Source organism: Vanacampus margaritifer, chromosome 5 (genome assembly GCF_051991255.1).
Source record: "Vanacampus margaritifer isolate UIUO_Vmar chromosome 5, RoL_Vmar_1.0, whole genome shotgun sequence".
NCBI classification, from domain to species: domain Eukaryota; kingdom Metazoa; phylum Chordata; class Actinopteri; order Syngnathiformes; family Syngnathidae; genus Vanacampus; species Vanacampus margaritifer.
In genome coordinates this window covers 5,705,001-5,722,777 of record NC_135436.1, presented here as the reverse complement: position 1 = coordinate 5,722,777, position 17,777 = coordinate 5,705,001, and the positions used below count along the sequence as shown (strand labels likewise).

Genomic DNA, 17,777 nt, shown 5'->3' with positions numbered 1-17,777 from the left:
AGCTGTCACACTGCTCCAACACATTTACACTATCCATGGCAAGTTTTCGAGTCAGCATCTGTTTTTGACACACCACGTAGCAGCTACTACCACCACTGATGCAAACATCAAATACTTAAAGCAGGCATTCACACAAACCACGGAAAGTCTATCTAGGCCCTGCATTGCACCTTAGCATAAAGATTCAGTGGATGCTTCAGACACTGTGGTAGAGCCACACTGTAACAACTTCTGGTTGTTGAGTATTTCTTTTTCTGCTTGAACCTTTGAACAACCTGAAATTGGTACTGGTAAAGCGATATCACTCTGAAGCATCCAGTGAATTAAGCTTTTGTTGATGCTGAGTTCCAGTGCAACACTCACGATAGAATTGCCCGGGCTTTGCATAAAAGCCTGCTCTAGCAGTTGTATGGTTTGTCAGGATTCAGAACAGAAATTTGGCACGGATACAATAAATTTTACTATGCATTGGGAGCAGTTGTAATGATATATAAAGCTTCTCAAACTGGCGCTGAACTGCAGTTGGGGACAGAAAAACGTCTTGCTAGGCTGCAACTTTGCAATGCTGCTTAAATGCATATGTATATGTGTGTATATATATGTATATATATACACACACATATGTGTGTGTGTAGTAGTTCGCACCGGCGGGCACTGATGCGTGCGGTGCGGATGACGCATTTGTAGGCTATTTGGAGCGAGACACGGTGCGGCGCACTTAAAATCGGCACATTAAGATATTCACCAACGTTTAAAAATAAATACATTTCTTCCCACCAGCCAATCGGCTTTGGGAACGGACTGCTAAGTCACACAAGGCCTCCTGTACAGATCTATAGTCACCCAGTTTTTTTTAACTGTTGACAGTAATAGTGCTAACATTAGCTAAAATATTTAGCACGGCCACAAGAATGTGTATGTATATGTATATGTATATATATGTATATGTATATGTATATATATGTATATGTATATATATATATATGTATATGTATATGTATATATATGTATATATATATGTATATATATGTATATGTATATGTATATATATATGTATATATATATATGTATATATATATATGTATATGTATATGTATATGTATATGTATATGTATATGTATATGTATATATATATATATATATATATATATATATGTATGTCAAGTCAGGCAGTCAGGATATACAACTATTCTTTTAACAATGGTGAGTGTTGACAGGATATCCAAAAATAACTGCTGGAATGTCTCTGGAAAGAATGATACTAAAAGAGACTATGTGTTAAATTCTACACATAAAAAACACCTTCAACCTTATTGGACTTATAGAAATACAATACTAATCTTTTAGATCAGTGGTCCGCAACCACCGGTCCGCGGCCTGGTACACTTGGTACTGGGCTGGACAGAGAGACAGACAAAGAAAAAAAATTCTCATAATTTCATCAAGTACCACCCAAGTGATGTTGTGGAGAGAAGTGTGAGCGGAGTTTGCACATGCTGCTTATCACTAGCAGTTTAGCTGCTTCTGACTTCATCCATCTACCATCTAGCAGCAAACCAAACGTGTCATATTTTGATCATGCACATTTGAAAAATCATAACTTGAAAATTTCCTGATATTTTTTCTTTGAATGTGACCATGTATTACCGGAAAGAAGAAAAGCTTTGCTTGACAGAAAGAATGTTTTGTCTTTGTATTCCATACTGTTCTCTGTAGAGTAAACAATGTAATGCAGTCTGTATGTATCCTTTTGATGCCATATTGTTAAAGTTAAAGTATTCTGATGGCAGACTGTCAAAACTATAACTATATATGCTATAGTACTTACTTTTTCTAATAGGACTTTTGACAATGGAAACCCAAAAAACTACTACGTATCGTATTGAGTCATTACCATTATTGTCATGAATGCTATGATATGCCCACCACTCTTCAGTTGTCGACTGTAACTTCCTTCACATAGATACGGTATATCCTCCAGTTTTGCATGATGAACATAGCAAATGGAGCTGTAAACATGTGCAAAAAAGAGGTGTACTGTTATGTTCAAAATGTAAATGGATCCAAGTTTTAATAGTTTCTAGTTATAGCAAACTTGCCGGACAGAAGCGTGAGAACTGGTGGAGGTGTCAAGCTATCTTGCCTTAACTGGCTGACGAGAAACAGCGGGAAGAAGGACTCTCCCTTACAGTCTGGTATTTGTGGAATCTGCTTTGGAACAAATAGGCCACTTCCTGACCATTTCCCTCTGGTATTCTCAAATGGAGGAAGACAAATTAGTTTCTTGGGCTAATAGAGAGAAAACTGTTGGAATTTGAGCTTGACTTAAAATATTTGTCAGGTCCCTGTTTTGTCATCCAATAATTTTCAAGTGCAGTGTGGATAAAAATAGTGAGGGTTTTAATTGAAATACGTGATGCTACAAACTCACCTATTCCTAGAATGTAACACGTTTTAGCTAATCCAGGTTCTTAAATCTTACCAATACAGTACAATACACCAATCTGACGTTGACACTCAGGAAGCTGATTTGGCGTCGGGTGAGTGTCGTCAGCTTGATTTAGGTGCACCGTTGGCACGTCACAGCTATTGTCGAGGTGTCGGGGGAGGTTTTCGGCTTATCCAACATGTATCGCCCTCTGCTGTCGTGACGATTACTATGGCTGTTTGCTAGCAAATCAGTGCACAAGTGATGAACGAAAACAAACAGTGAAGAAGAGACTCTAGGAATAAGGCACACACAGGTTTTGCTCATTTTTGTTTGTTTCTTTTCATTTACATCCCATCACGCGCATATTGATGACATAGCCACGGGAACAGAAGAAATTGAATAGCAAATCATCAGCATAATTCAGGAGAGGCCACCTTTCTACGGCATAACAGAGAATGCTACATGGCGCGTAAGCATATCACATCATTACCATCCCCCATGGAGAGAAAAAGTTTTGAGTGGTCTTGTGCCCTTGCCGCATCGTTACTTCTTCCACAAGCCAAGTGACCATACATGACAACACAAGTGCCATTTGCAACTTTGCAACATTATTCTGTGGTAGTGTGAGATAAAATGAAGCCATTTTTCTTTGTTTACGCTTATGTCATGCCACGACCGCCAAGCATTTGGTTTGGATAACAGATGGTTTGGAGCATATTACTTCTCACACATGTGGAAGGTACGTAGTTGTCGTGGCTGGCTTGTTACTGTGTGTATGCTGTCACTTTTCTGGACAGACATGCCGACGTTTAGGCCGACAGTCACATTGGTTGATGTCTGATTGGTGTATAGAGACCTTTAGCCAAATTTTTGACAGGTTTGGTAGATAATCCCCTGTAATTGCTTCACTATAAAATAAACAATGACACCTTTCAAGGTCTGTTATTGTTGTATGAGTTTGATACGAAAGAGCTTTACTGACACGGACAGAGCTTGTAACTCAGTGGAATCCAACTTCTCTAGCAGGGTGCAGAGTTCACCTATTCCTGTCCTAGAGGTCCGGAATCCTACAGGTTTTAGAGGTTTCGGCCTACCAACACACCTGATACTAAAGATCAGGATCGTTATCAGGCATGCTGATGACCTGATTATATGAATCAGACGTGCTAGTGGGCAAAAACATCTAAAACCCGCAGGACTCTGGACCTTGAGAACCGGAATTCGTGAATCCTGTCTAATCTAACATGTCTGATTTACAATAGTTTTTTTCTAGATGAATTCCACAATCCTACACATTTAATCGTATAGAAAGTCTTCCCAGAAGTGTGGAAATGGCTATAGAAATGCTTTTAGTCACATGATATACCAGTATTGATTCTGCAGTCAGTGCATGTCATGTCAAATGTCCTGTGTTGAAAGGGTGTCAGTGTTTTAAACCAGCGTATGAGTTCACAGAGCATGCAGCCCAGTCAGGAAAGATGAGGCAGGCTCAAGGAATGCTATAGGACAAGTTGTGAGCAATGTGTTTTAGTCACCAGGTGAACATGTAGCTCTGTCACAAATTTAAATTGTTCAATTTATTTATCAGGAAGCAAGTGGGTTAACCTCAAAGTACATTTCACACATTTCTGACATCTGTATCTCTGTGACACACCCTCACTCACAGAATCTAGACCTAACAGGGTGGCATTGTCAATATACCAATATGTCTGGAAGCTTTATTCTCACTGAAAGTCAGCTGAGATTTTCAGCTTTGTTAAAATGCCAGTGCTAAATAAATTATATTATATATATTATAATTTTTACTAATTATAATAAATGCAATTATAGTAAAATTTGACATAAATTTTTTCGGCTTTCGGACAAAAATTTTCATTTCGGTGCATCCCTAATGAAAACCTTTCTTTCTTTTTGAGGAATATCAGTTTTACCTGACTTGTAGGTCCATGCCAGGTTGGCATGGTTCGTTTTCCAAATGAGTATGCATTAAGGATTTAAATGATACATATGATACAACCCTCGTGAGGATAAGTGGTTCAGATAATGGATAGATAATTATGCATTAAAAAAAAGCTGTGAAGTTTTCATACTGTTCCTTCTGTAGTCTCTATGGTTTTTGCGTTATGTCTGTCACAGTGGTACTTTTCAGGTACATGTTAATGGTACTGCTTCTTCTTTACTTATTTGCCTTTTTTCCCGTACAGTACTGTCCCAAAACAAATTTGTTATATAAAGGCTGAGCTGTTCGTTTTCTGACAGCTAATCTCTGCATGCTTTCCAAAAACAAGGATTAAATGGGGCATTTCATTTGCTTGTTGGATTAATCTAATTTAGTACCATAAGCAGGACCAAAAAATCCTATGATACAATGGTGATTACATTTGTCTTAAGATGACTGTTGACTTAGAGGTAGAGTGTAGTTTTTGCTTTGTTATTTTAGTAAATAAGATCAACTTTGTGTAGTGTGTGACGGGGACAATTTTAATTAGGGCACAAGCAGTGACTGCTGAGGGGACCCTACTGTTTTTGTAGGACTTCTTCTTCTTAGCTATTATATATAGCTTTTTCTCCGCAAACAATCATCAATTTACTCTTTCATTTTGATTCATTTACATACCAACCACTAGAATCGAGGATGGAAGCGTAGTTATTTGATTAGGTATTAGTAAATATCGACTAGTTGTGCCATTGATTGTAATTAAGTAAAATGGTAAAGTGATTTCACCCCCATCATGCCTCTTAATATGTCATCTTTTATAGATTAAAGACCTAGATACACCAATCCGACGTCGGGATTCGGACAGCGTTGGACCGACAGCATGCGCCGTCTGATCAGTGCATAAATTAGTGTTGTGAAGTCAGATCGAGTTGGAATACGTCGGTGGGGTGTTTCCAGCAAATTCGATCGCCGTCGGGGGCATTTGATCAAGGTGATTGTCTATAGTGTTAGCTAGCGAATCAGCGCACGGGACAAGAAGAGCAAGTGACAACGCGGATAAACAGTACTCAACTCAACTTTTTGGTTTTTCAGGACAGCACACGTGAATATTAAAGTCCCCCATAAAGAGGATATGATCATATTTCAGCATAATTTTTGCAAGAAGATTTGCAAAGTCGTTTAAAAATTCCTTATTGTATTTTGGAGGTCGGTAAATGACACCGCACAGCACAGGACAGTGACAGTTTGGCCAACTTCAAAGAAGGTGGCTTCAAAGCTGTGATCAATGTGGTAAATAGACATCGTTAACATTTAAATTAGGTTTTTTTTTTTATATATAGTCGCCGTTCTTCCACCTCGGCCCGACGTCCTCGGAGTGTCAAAGTAAGCACAGCACACCTTTAGGAATAATGACTGCCGCCGCCGATGGCACGGAGGTGAATTACGTAATAGTTGGTGTGGTGTGTATTTACGTCATTTTTCTGCGTGACGTGCCGGCGTCTGGGCCGACGCCAGAGGGTAGGCGTCTGTCCCATTTGGCCGACGTCGGATTGGTGTATCTAGGCCTTAATAGAGAGCCTACATTGTTTAGATTTTTGCCATTTTTAACGTTTAATGCACTGATGGGCTTCTTTCTGTGTGCGTTTGAAATCTGAGACTGCATTTGAATGCACCAAGAGACGTCAGTGTTGTTTACACACTGATTAGCGGCTAGCTGCTAAGCCGGAGACTTGTGCCGTATCATACAATGTTGCCATAATTAACTAGCGGTTTCTTGGCATTCTTAATTAGCAATTTAATAGGATTTTCGGATGGCGCTGTGTTTATGTTGGTCGACGCGAGAGGACAAGTCAAGCTAACAAGCAGGCTACCACAGTCAACTTCAAAATACAAGCCTATCAAGGCGACTGCATTGACGTCCATGTATGTTGTTTGGTAGGCTTTTATGTTGAAGATGGCCTTCGCAGTGTGTGGTGGCTAGCTTGACTCGTCGTCGCGCTTGATCCAAACTATCACGGCTCTATCCAGTTCACCACTAATCAAAACGTGCACTCGCGCCGCGTGACTGGGTTATTTATTTATTTATTTAACCAGCTAACAAAGTTGGCCGCATTGGTTGCAGTGTCGAGCCCTGGATATTTGAACGACATGTCAAGGGCATGTCGGCTTTCAACGATTACTATTCTCGTTCGACGCTGTGTGAACTGTGCATGGCGGCCGGACATGTGCCGATTAATATTTGTCGACGGCTAGAAGAGGGTGACGAAAACAGACCGGCCGTTCACGGAGTTCCTGATGATGCCTGGTCATCTTTTTCACTAACCGTACGGTGTAAAGCTGCGTACTGCAATCCCCTCTCCAACCTCCAACTGCTTTAATTAGAAATTCAAAGGAGCGGTGGCTTCGATTTAGGAATGGCGGGCCACCGCTCCTGAATGAATGGAACAGAAATTCTGGTCGTCAATGTTTATTTTTATTTTTTTTAAACTTTATTTTTGTAACTTTTTCAAGTATAACAAAACAACACACATACATTTGGTCATCAATCTCACGTTACAGAAAAATAAAATACAGTAATTACAGGTCTTTTTATCCAGCAATGGTTCAAAGAGTCACTTTTTTGATTTATTAACACAATCCATTTTTCCCAAAACAGAAGAATTTTTTCCATTCTTTGGTTTAAAGAGAAGGTAATTCGCTCCATACTTTCAATTGTGTTCATAATACTTATCCAATCGGTCTGTGTTGGAGGATCAAATTGCAGCCATCTCCTAGTTACTGCCTTTTTTGTGGCTGCCATTATTATCTTTAGCTGATATTTCTCCCGGTTTGGAAGGTCGGCTGCGTTATTGCCTAAGTATATTGTTTGAAAGGAAAAGTCTATTGTTCTTTTCAAAACTTAGTTAATTGTGTATTTGACCCCATCCCAATATGTCTGAATCTGTGGAGAGTCCCAAAATATGTGGAAATGGTCTGCCATCTGTTCCCCACACTTCCTCCTACAAAGACCCCCTCCAGCTAAAGCACCCTGCAGACCCTTTATTTTTGGAGTAACAAAAAATCTTATTAAATTGCGCCAGCAAAAGTCTCTCCATTGACCTGAACTAGTGGATGTTGCCTGAACAGACCACATATTCAGCCAATCTTGCTCTGTAATTTCAAGTCCAGACTCCTTTTCCCATTTTAATCTAACTGGGTTATTCAAAAGATTCTTTGTGTGTTGAATTGTTTAGTAAAATATTGAAACCAATTTCTTTACACCTTTGTCTCGTACATGACCACTAATATGTCTGCAAGGTTAGTCTCTGACTTCTCCAATGATTTTATTTCATTATCATACTAAGTCCTGACCTGTAGGCATCTAAAGAAATCAGTTTTTCTTAAGCCATATTTTAAAGAGAATCTTTCAAAGCTCTCAATTTCCCTTTCAGATGTGATTGTACAAAATGAAGTAATACCAGCATAAATCCAGGTTTTAAATCTCGTATCAGTCTCAGCTGGTTTGAAACTTGGGTCTGAGCAAATCCATCTAAATTGTCTTGACTGTCTTCCAAGTGTTGGGGATTTACACTCCCTAAACCAGATCTTGAGGGTCACTTTTGTCCATTGATTTAAGCTGTTGAGATGGGTTTTGTACAGAGTTTTATTGCCAATTACATATTGGAGTGGTACATTTAACTGTGAAAGGTCAAGATCCTTCCCTTTTGCTACATAGCTTGGATTACAGCAGCAAGCTAGGGCTCTTAATTGTGCGGCCTTATATTAGTCCAGCAGGCGTACCACCTTTTTTTTTTATTCAGCTGAAGTGTTTTAAATCAAACCCTTGGCTTTTTGCCTCCACACACACACACACACACACAAATCTCGAGATCAATTTATCCCATTCATTAAATTGCTTAAAACTAATTTCAACAGGTAAAGATTGAAATAAGTATATGAGACGAGGAAGTACATTCATTTTTATTACATCTATCTTATTATGCATACCTGGGGGGATTTGTGAACACCTGCCCATGTCTGATCTAATAGCCTTAGTTATGGGGTCATAGTGTATATATATTGTATATTTTTGAGGTATTCGAACTGCAAGGTATTTTATATTTGTCGATTTCCATTCAAATTCATACCTTCTTAAGATCTCTTTGGAAAATTATGAAATTATAATTCAGGACTTGAGTTTTTTGGACTCATTAGTTTAGAGACACTAACCTCTGGTTCATTGGCAACGAGCATCAGATCGTCTGCATATAGGCAGATCTTCTGGTCTGAGCCTCCCATTTCCACTCCCTTAATAGTCACATCGTCACTGATTAACCAGGCTAGGGGCTCGATAAACAGGGCGAATAGTACAGGGCCGAGGGGACAGCCCTGGCGGCAGCCTCTTTCTAACTTGATGGACTGTGAAAAGTGTCTGTTCACTTTAATCCTCGCATTTGGGGATGTGTAGAGGGTTTTAACGGTTCTTATAAAATTATTTTAAAAAACAAATCTTTTTAAAACGGCAAACAAATATTCCCATTGTCAAACGCTTTCTCAGCATCCAAGCTCATTACTATGGCTTTCCTCTTCTCTTTAAAAATTATATTGATGATATGTAAAACACGTCTGATATTGACGTGTGCCTGCCTGTCACGTACAAAGCCAGTTTGGTCTTTGTCCACCAGTTCTGGCACAATGCCTTCTAACCCTTTTGGCTAATATCGACACATACAGCTTGTAATCTACGTTTAAAATTGATATGAGTTGATACAAGCCACACTCTTTTCTATCTTTACCCTCTTTTGGGATGAAGGATATTATTGCCTCCCTCTACAATCTTAAGGGTTCACCCCCTTCACCCTCTTTCAGCTTGTTCCTTCCTTAATCTCCACGCCATGAGTTTTAAAACTCGGAGACCATTTTCAGAGTACTTTTGCCTAGTGGATCTAGCTTTTTTCTCTAAGTCTTCTTTTTCTTTCGTCTTTTTTTTCTTTCTTTTTTTTTTTAAATATATATATACATATATATACATATACACACATATATCCATCCATCCATTTTCTTGGCCGCTTTTCCTCACTAGGGTCGCGGGGGTGCTGGAGCCTATCCCAGCTGGCTTCGGGCAGTAGGCGGGGTACACCCTGAACTGGTTGCCAGCCAATCGCAGGGCACACAGAGACGAACAACCACACTCACATTCACACCTAGGGACAATTTGGAGAGTTCAATTAACCTGCCATGCATGTTTTTGGAATGTGGGAGGAAACCGGAGTACCCGGTGAAAACCCACGCAAGCACGGGGAGAACATGCAAACTCCACCCAGGAAGGCCGAAGCCCGGACTCGATCTCACGTCCTCTGCACTGGGAGGCGGACGCGCTAACCAGTCAGCCACCGTGCTGCACACACATATATATATATATATATATATATATATATATATATATATATATATTTTTTTGTATGTGGGTGAGCGTGTGCGTGCGTGCGTGTGTGTATTCATCAGTTCACCTAAAGCCCATTAAAAAAAATCCCATACTAATAATCCCATACTAATAAGGCTCAGCGTCGCTTGGAAGTCAACCGTCCACTCCTCCATTTCCGTGATTCGCCCCTCGGCCTCGTTCACTCTCTCGGTTGTGGCTCTGAGATCGTTAGCCACCTGGCTCAGCTGTTGCTGGATTTCGTTTCTCAAGTCAGCCAGTTCCGTTCTCAGGTCTTCTCCTTTTTTTTTTTCTTTTTCTTTTTTTTTTAATTTATTATTATTTTTTTCTCCTGGAGAGCTCAGTTTTGTTCATTCGATTTGACATGTCATCATTGCTCTCCTTTTTTATTTTTATTATATATATATATATATATATATATATATATATATATATATATATATATATATATATATATATATATATATATATATATTTATTTGATTTATTTTTGTATGTGCGTGCGTGCGAGTGTGTGTGTATTCATTAGTTCACCTAAAACCTATTAAAAAAAATCCCATACTAATAATATAATATAATAATAAATTGCCAAATGCAGAAACATCAATGTAAGTTATCACGATGTGGTGGCTCTCGCTAACAGGCAGAATTAAGTAACCAGAATTAGGTTTAAAAATTCTATATACGTAGACCATGTTTCTATAAATTTTGATATTTGGTATTTATTTGAGGCAGATATTTTTTCCATTAAAATGTGATTTATGAGGAGGTTAGACCATTGGTCGATATTCAGAGTTTGTTTATTTTTCCAGTTAACAAGAATTGTTTTTTTTGCGATAGTAAGGGCTACAAGTGTAGATTGAAATTATTTATGTGGTAAGTCAGTTGTTGTTAGGTCACCTAGCAAACACAAGTTTGGAGATAAAGGTATCCTACAGTCCAAGATAGCGGAAATTTTTTCTAAGACTTTAGTCCAGAAATACATAACCGGAGTACATAACCATAAAGCATGAACATAAGTGTCTGTAGTGTTTTGTAAACATTGGAGACAAATGTCGGAGTCTGAGAGTCCCATTTTCTTCATCATATATTGAGTAATGTATGTTCTGTGAATAATTTTATATTGGATAAGTTGTAAATTTGTGTGTTTTGTCATTTTAAATGCGTTTTCACAAACTTGAATCCAAAAGTCAGATTCCGGTGCTATAGACAAGTCTGTCTCCCATTTCGAGATGGGTAAAGACATTTTATCAGTATATGAAAGTAACTTATAAATTTTTGAAAGTTTTTTTGTTGTCGGAGAAAGCTTGCTAATATCTTTAGCTAAAAAAAGGCGGTTGGAGCGTACCCCGAAGTGTTGGATTTTTTTTCTTTATCATATTTTTAACTTGTAGATAATGTAAAAAAATTCCGTTTTTTATTTTGTATTTTTGGAGCAAGGATGTATATGATATAAACATATTATCTGAGAAGAGATGGTGGAGATGTGTAATTCCTTTCTGCTCCCACACACCTAAATAAAACGGTTGGTTGTTAAGTTGAAAGTCGGGGTTATGCCATAGGGGAGAAAGCCCACAGGGCTCCACTTGGGCTTTTGTAATTTCTAGTGCCTTCCACCAGGCAGTCAGGGTGGCGGAAATCATTGGGTTTTTGAAATAATTATGTCGCTTAATCGATGTTGTAATAAAGAGTAAATCTAGAAGTCTGAGGTTATTACAATCCTTCTGTTCTAGTTCCAGCCAACAGTTAGTGTCTCTGTTGGGTTGTGCCCATAGAACAATATATTGTAGCTGGTTAGCTATATAGTAGTACATAAAATGTGGTGCCTCTAGACCACCTTTGGATTTACTTTCCTGAAGAGTAGATAGACTAATCTTTGCTTTTTTTTTATTCCAGTAAAATTTTGTAACGGCTGAGTCCAACAACTGGAACCATTTAGCCGTAGGTTTAAATGGAATCATTGAGAAAAAATAGTTTATTTTAGGTAAAACTTTCAATTTAAGAAGAGATGGTGGAGATGTGTAATTCCTTTCTGCTCCCACACGCCTAAATAAAACGGTTGGTTGTTAAGTTGAAAGTCGGGGTTATGCCATAGGGGAGAAAGCCCACAGGGCTCCACTTGGGCTTTTGTAATTTCTAGTGCCTTCCACCTTTGTTTTTTGGGGGGGAAATACCACCGACCGACAAAGAGATTTTTTTTTATGCGGCCATCAGCGTCGTCACACCGGAAGTCCCTGGTCGTCAATATTTGAGAATAAAATATTACTTTTTTATTTCGTCGCATGCTGTTGCCATGGCAATGCACTGTTTACCCAAAAAATTATGCCGTTTTTGAGGGGCGAAAACTCGTCTTTTTTTTTTTTATTCCAGAAGAGAAATTAATTTTGCAGTAGGAGCACAATAGCACATAGACAGAAACACAGAAAATGGCAAAATACATAAGACCTTATCTTAAAAAGGTGGTACTTGCGTGTGTGTTGTGATGTTTGAATTTTTAGGGCATGCACAGGAAATAAGCCACAGGGAAACTTGGCATTGTTTGCAAACATGATTCTAATGTGGGAAAGCAAATTATAGGTGAGAAAGCTTGCTTTGCCGTCAAGTTGTGTTGATGATTAAAGATTTACAGTAGCATCACCTTTCTGTCTCTCTGCTCTCTGAATTATTTACGGAGATGCTGCTGGTGCAATGAATAATAGAGAAGGCTGTTGAAAGAAATTAAGCCCTGTTAGAGCAAAGCTAAGGTGTGTAAATTAATTTGCAATCAATTGTGGATAATCGCAGGATTTTTTTTTTTAACACCCCAGGTATACAGTTTCGCACAAAAGTGAGTACACACCATATTTTTGTAAATATGTTATTATCTTTTCATAGTACAACAGTGAAAAGTCATTTTGCTACAATCTAAAATAGTCAGTGTACAGTCTAAATCAGCTATCCTATAATAACTCAACACCTAGTCATTCAACTCACGGTTTAGATTGGACCATAATTTGAGTCACTGATCGCATTTTTTTTTGGGATCAGTAAAAAATAAATAAAACAATATAAATAGGATTGTTTTCATCTATTTTATGATTTATTTTAATTAATTCATAAAACACTTGCCCCATTAAATTAACTAAAAAACATTCAACTAAAAATGTAAAATATGGCCATTTTGAATTTATGAACACAACTTTAACTCTTTGACTGCCAAAAAGTTTCATAATGTTTAGTAAAATCCAAATGAGGACTGCCAAAGACGTTAAAAGACGTTCACTATGTTTTTTGTTTTTTTTTGGAAACGGGTGGAGGAAAGCCTTGGCCAGCTGTGCTGAAAGTATCAAGCAGATCTAGTTAGTATAATGACTATTTTTGGGCACTAGATGGCAGCGATGACTCTCTTTGGACAAGATTGGGTAGGCGTCAGTAGAAGACGTGAGGCGGAGCTAGAGTGTTGAGGGGAGAATGGCTGAGGAAGCGAAAATGGCGACCGGTTGCAAGCAGCTCACGCTTGAGCATTTTTTTTCAAAGACGAAAAGCATCGACCAATGCTAAAGAGCACATTGATGACGACGATGATGATGATGGTGACTCCGAGGTTGACGCTGAAGTTGGAAGCGTTGACGCAGCGGCTATGATCACGTCATAAAGCCTCACCGGCTAGCGATGCTAACGCCAGGAAACGCGGTGCACAACCGAGCACTTCTGCACAGGCGACGGACGATGAAGAGTACCCCGAGTCCAATGCATATTCATCGGAGGAGTGGGTGCTGTCTGATCACGGAGAATACACTGGTTCTGGGCTACGATGCCACCATGAATGGAGTGGATAAGATGGATCAGAACATCTCTTACCACCTGGTATAGGAACTGAAGGGCATGAGGAAGCCAGACGTAACACCACCGTAACGTCACCGTATCATGATCCTGAGAGTAGCCTTGATGGCAACATGGCCAAACACACACTGCAGTATATACTTGCTATTCCCCGGAAAAAAAGGCCGGCAAGAAAGTGTAGCGTCTGCACGCAAAGGGGCAATCGCAGTGAAACTTATCTGTTGTGCAAATCCTGCTGCGTCTCCTTGCACGCAGGGGAGTGTCACACAAAAAGAAAAACTGTAGTTGAAACATCCACACAATTGTAAATAGTACCACAGTTGCACACATTTGTAAATAGTTTGCCAAATTGTTTTGTCAAATTGTTACACTGTTGAATGTAAATAAACGTATTTTGCTATCAAAAAATACTTTTTCATTGTTGGTAGTAGTGTTTTACAGAAGTATAGCACTGTTTAGGTGTTTGTGGCATCATTCATGAGAAAAAAAGGTGTCAAATTCACTAGAGTGCATGAAATAATATTGTTTCACAAAAAGCTTGATTTCTCCGTATTTTGGTCCAAAACAGAGCATTTGGGTGAAACTAACCATTTTCTATTGTTCATTACTGAAAAACGGAATAAGGTACAAACAAACTTTTTTTTTCTGATGAAAGATGAGAGTTCAATCTTTCATTTGGTAGCATGTGTGTTTCCATAGTCCAAACACAAAATTATAATTAATTAATTAATAATTTTATTAATATTGTGTTGAATGTGTTCTATTGCTATTAAAAAAAAGGAACCTAACAAAAGAAAGATTAGAGTCTCTTTTTTTTATCAGAAAAAAAGTATATTTGTATCTGTTTCTCTTTTGCAGCAATTAGCATTAGAATATAGCTAAGTTTAATCATTATTCACAAATCTGTTTAGAACTGTGGGGAAATCAGCTTATTTGCAACATATCCCTGGTTGATCTCTTATACTCTGCTTCCACCTGCTGGCCGTTTTTGTAATTACTACCATTGCTTCACCCGTTCTCTGCATTTCAGAGACTGCATCAAAGCCTTCTGTTTGCTCTAGCATAAAAAACATAAACAACCTGTAAACGTCTTTGGGACGCTTAAAACATTTAAAATAGAACAAATGGAAGCAAATGAGTTAAGTGCAAGAGTATACAGGATACCAAGTTGTGTAATGCAATATGTCTTGGATGTGCCCCCCCCCCCCCCCAAAAAAAAAGAAAAGAAAAAAAAAACAATTTATATATATATATATATATATATATATATATATATATATATATATATATATATATATATATATATATATATATATATATATATATATATATATATATTTTTTTTTGATTGACAAATATCCCAATTAACAGTTTTTTCAAGACATAGATGTAAACATGGCCATGAGTGTACAAGTAATAGCATAGTTTCTGTGTCTCTCTTATGATCTATAGTCAGAGCTTGTTTGGTTGATGTGAGTGCTGACTGCTACTGACGTAAAACTCACACTGTCAGCAGTCCTCTTTCTCTCCACACTAGTCTCAATGACACAGCAGGACAGCAAATGCATTCTCATCGCAGTGGACCTGGTTGTATCTTTAACACGTCCATATCTGCTGCATTCTCTTGGTTAAGGTATAATTGTGGTAGCAACCATTCACAATGGAGAAAAAATAATAATCTCTCTCTAGGTGAAAGATGAAATTATACTTTGGGCCTTATATTCGTGCCCATTGCAAGTCTAGCACAAAGCGTAGTCTGTGCGCATGGGTGGAGTTTTCTTTCTTTTGGTATTTTCCTAGACTAGACCTAGACTTTTTGCAGGTAGAATTGGACGTAACGGGCTGTTTGCGCTGTTGTGCGCCTTTGTGGAATGGAACGAAACCTTTTACCAGCCTTCCGCAGCGGCATCCTTCATTTGAATAAAAGTCAGGGCGTTAGGAGCGCACACTGTCTTGACATTGCGAAAACAGATTCGCTGGAAGATTGTTGCAAGATCTCCCCTTGCGAATGACGTGGTCCAGCGCACATGTGACGTGGGCATTTGGAGACCAAATGGCACCCACTACCGTGCATCGTTGTGTGACCTACATTTATTACCAATTTAGGGATAATGTAATAATAACTACAATATTTTCTCATGTGCTAATTATCACAAACTTTCTACAGTAGATACAACTTTTCCTCTTCTCCTATCCTACTGCCACCACTTTTAAACACTCTTGAATTCCTTCACTTGGTACAACAGAGACCATCTAGAGCAGTGATTCTCGGTTTGGACATTAAATTGACTCATTCTGGGTGGGTCGCAGGTTTGCAGCCAAAGACTAAAAAAACATAACAAACAAACAACAACAACAAAAAAGCATGTTGAAATATTATAATTTGCTATCATGCTTTTTTTTTTTTTGTAAGGCCAATATTATATTTATTTATTTATTAGAAGTGGCACAATTATGTGTTAATTTTGAGTTCATTTAAAGTAGTGCTGTCAAAGTAAAAACGTTAACTAATTAATCACAAAAAAATTGCATTAATCATGTATTAACGCAGATTAATCACACTATTAATTTTGACAGCAGATGATCCTTTAGCTGACAGCGGATGTTTACGTTAAAGGTAGCACAGGTTGTGTTTGAGCAATAAACATAATTACATGCATTAAAGTAAAGCATTTAATAAATGTTTGCATATGACAGTCAGAATATTTGTTCATGTCAAACTATCGGGTCTTTTTTTCCCATTTTAAATTGTGCAAGTAATTAATTGATTAGAAAAAGAGGAGGGCATGTGTGTCCAGTGGATCCCAAAAAATTTGACGACGTCCTCATAACATTAAATGTCGAAAGAATTAACACATAACAGGTGCTCTTTAAATTTGGCAGGCAAATTTTTTTTTTATTAAAAAAACTTTTTAATTAAGCGATTAATCGTGATTAATCAAAATTATACGATGTGATTAATCTGATTAAAAAATGTAATCGTTTGACAGTTCAAATTTAACGCCACAATTTTTTTAAATGCATGATTAATTACTTATTACTTGGAATTCCAGTCGCAACGAGCAGACATTTCCATGTTAAAATTTAGCAGTAATAAATTTAATAATAATAAGTGCTGTTAAAGAATTAATTGATCAATTAATCACAAAAAAAATATCGCATTAATCAGGAATTAACACAGATTAATCGCACTATTAATTTTGACCATAGATTATACTTTAGTGTGACAGCGGATGGCTACATTTAAGGTAGCACAGGTTGAGCAATAAACGTAATTACATGCATTAAAGTAAAGCATTTAATAAATGTTTGCGTATGACATTTAGAATTTTTGTTCATGTCAAAAACATTGGGGTCTTTTAAGTAATTCATTGATTAGAAAAAGAGGAGGATGAGCGTGTGCAGTGGATCAAAAAATGTTGAAGACGTCCTCATAACATTAAATGTCAAAAGAATTAACACATAACCAATGCTCTTCAAATTTGGCGGGAATTTTTGGGGGATAAAAAACCTTTTTAATTAAGCAATTAATCATGATTAATCAAAATTCTACGATGTGATTAATCTGATTAAAAAATGTAATCGTTTGACAGTTCTAATTTAAAGTCTAATTTAACGCCACAATTTTATTAAAATGCATGATTAATTACTTATTACTTGGAATTCCATTTAAAAATTTAATCGTTTGACAGCTCTAATAATAATGCATATATTTGTGGAGACTGGGGTCAGGTTGTACTTTACAATTTTAAAAATGTGCAGATTTTACATTAACTTACTTCATGTAAAAGATTAGATAGCTCTTAAATATAAAAAGAAAAATGCACTGAGCTGTCATCGTCTTACAAATGAAAAATGACCAACACAAATCAATATCACACTTGTTTTTTTTACAATACAGTACATCTTTTTAATTTTAACTCAATTTTATGAATTATTATGAAATTACTGTATCAATGACTAAAAGATGCAACCATATTTGTAGAGGGATTTTTTTTTGAACAGATATAACATTTGTGATTAATTGTGAGTTAACTATTGAAGTCATGCGATTAATTACAATTTTAAAAAAATGTAATCGCCCGACACCCATATTTTGACAGCCATTCCAAGGCCGGGGAACTATCTCGACTCTGGAAATAAATAAATTTGGCTTTGTGATT

General features: G+C 37.4%; 1 protein-coding gene across 9 annotated transcripts in view; it reads left to right on the top strand.

The window, feature by feature from the left end:
* myo18ab (myosin XVIIIA b) overlaps positions 1-17,777 on the top strand; it is a 121,113-nt gene that overhangs the window by 6,594 nt on the left and 96,742 nt on the right. The gene's annotated exons all lie outside the window — the stretch shown is intronic.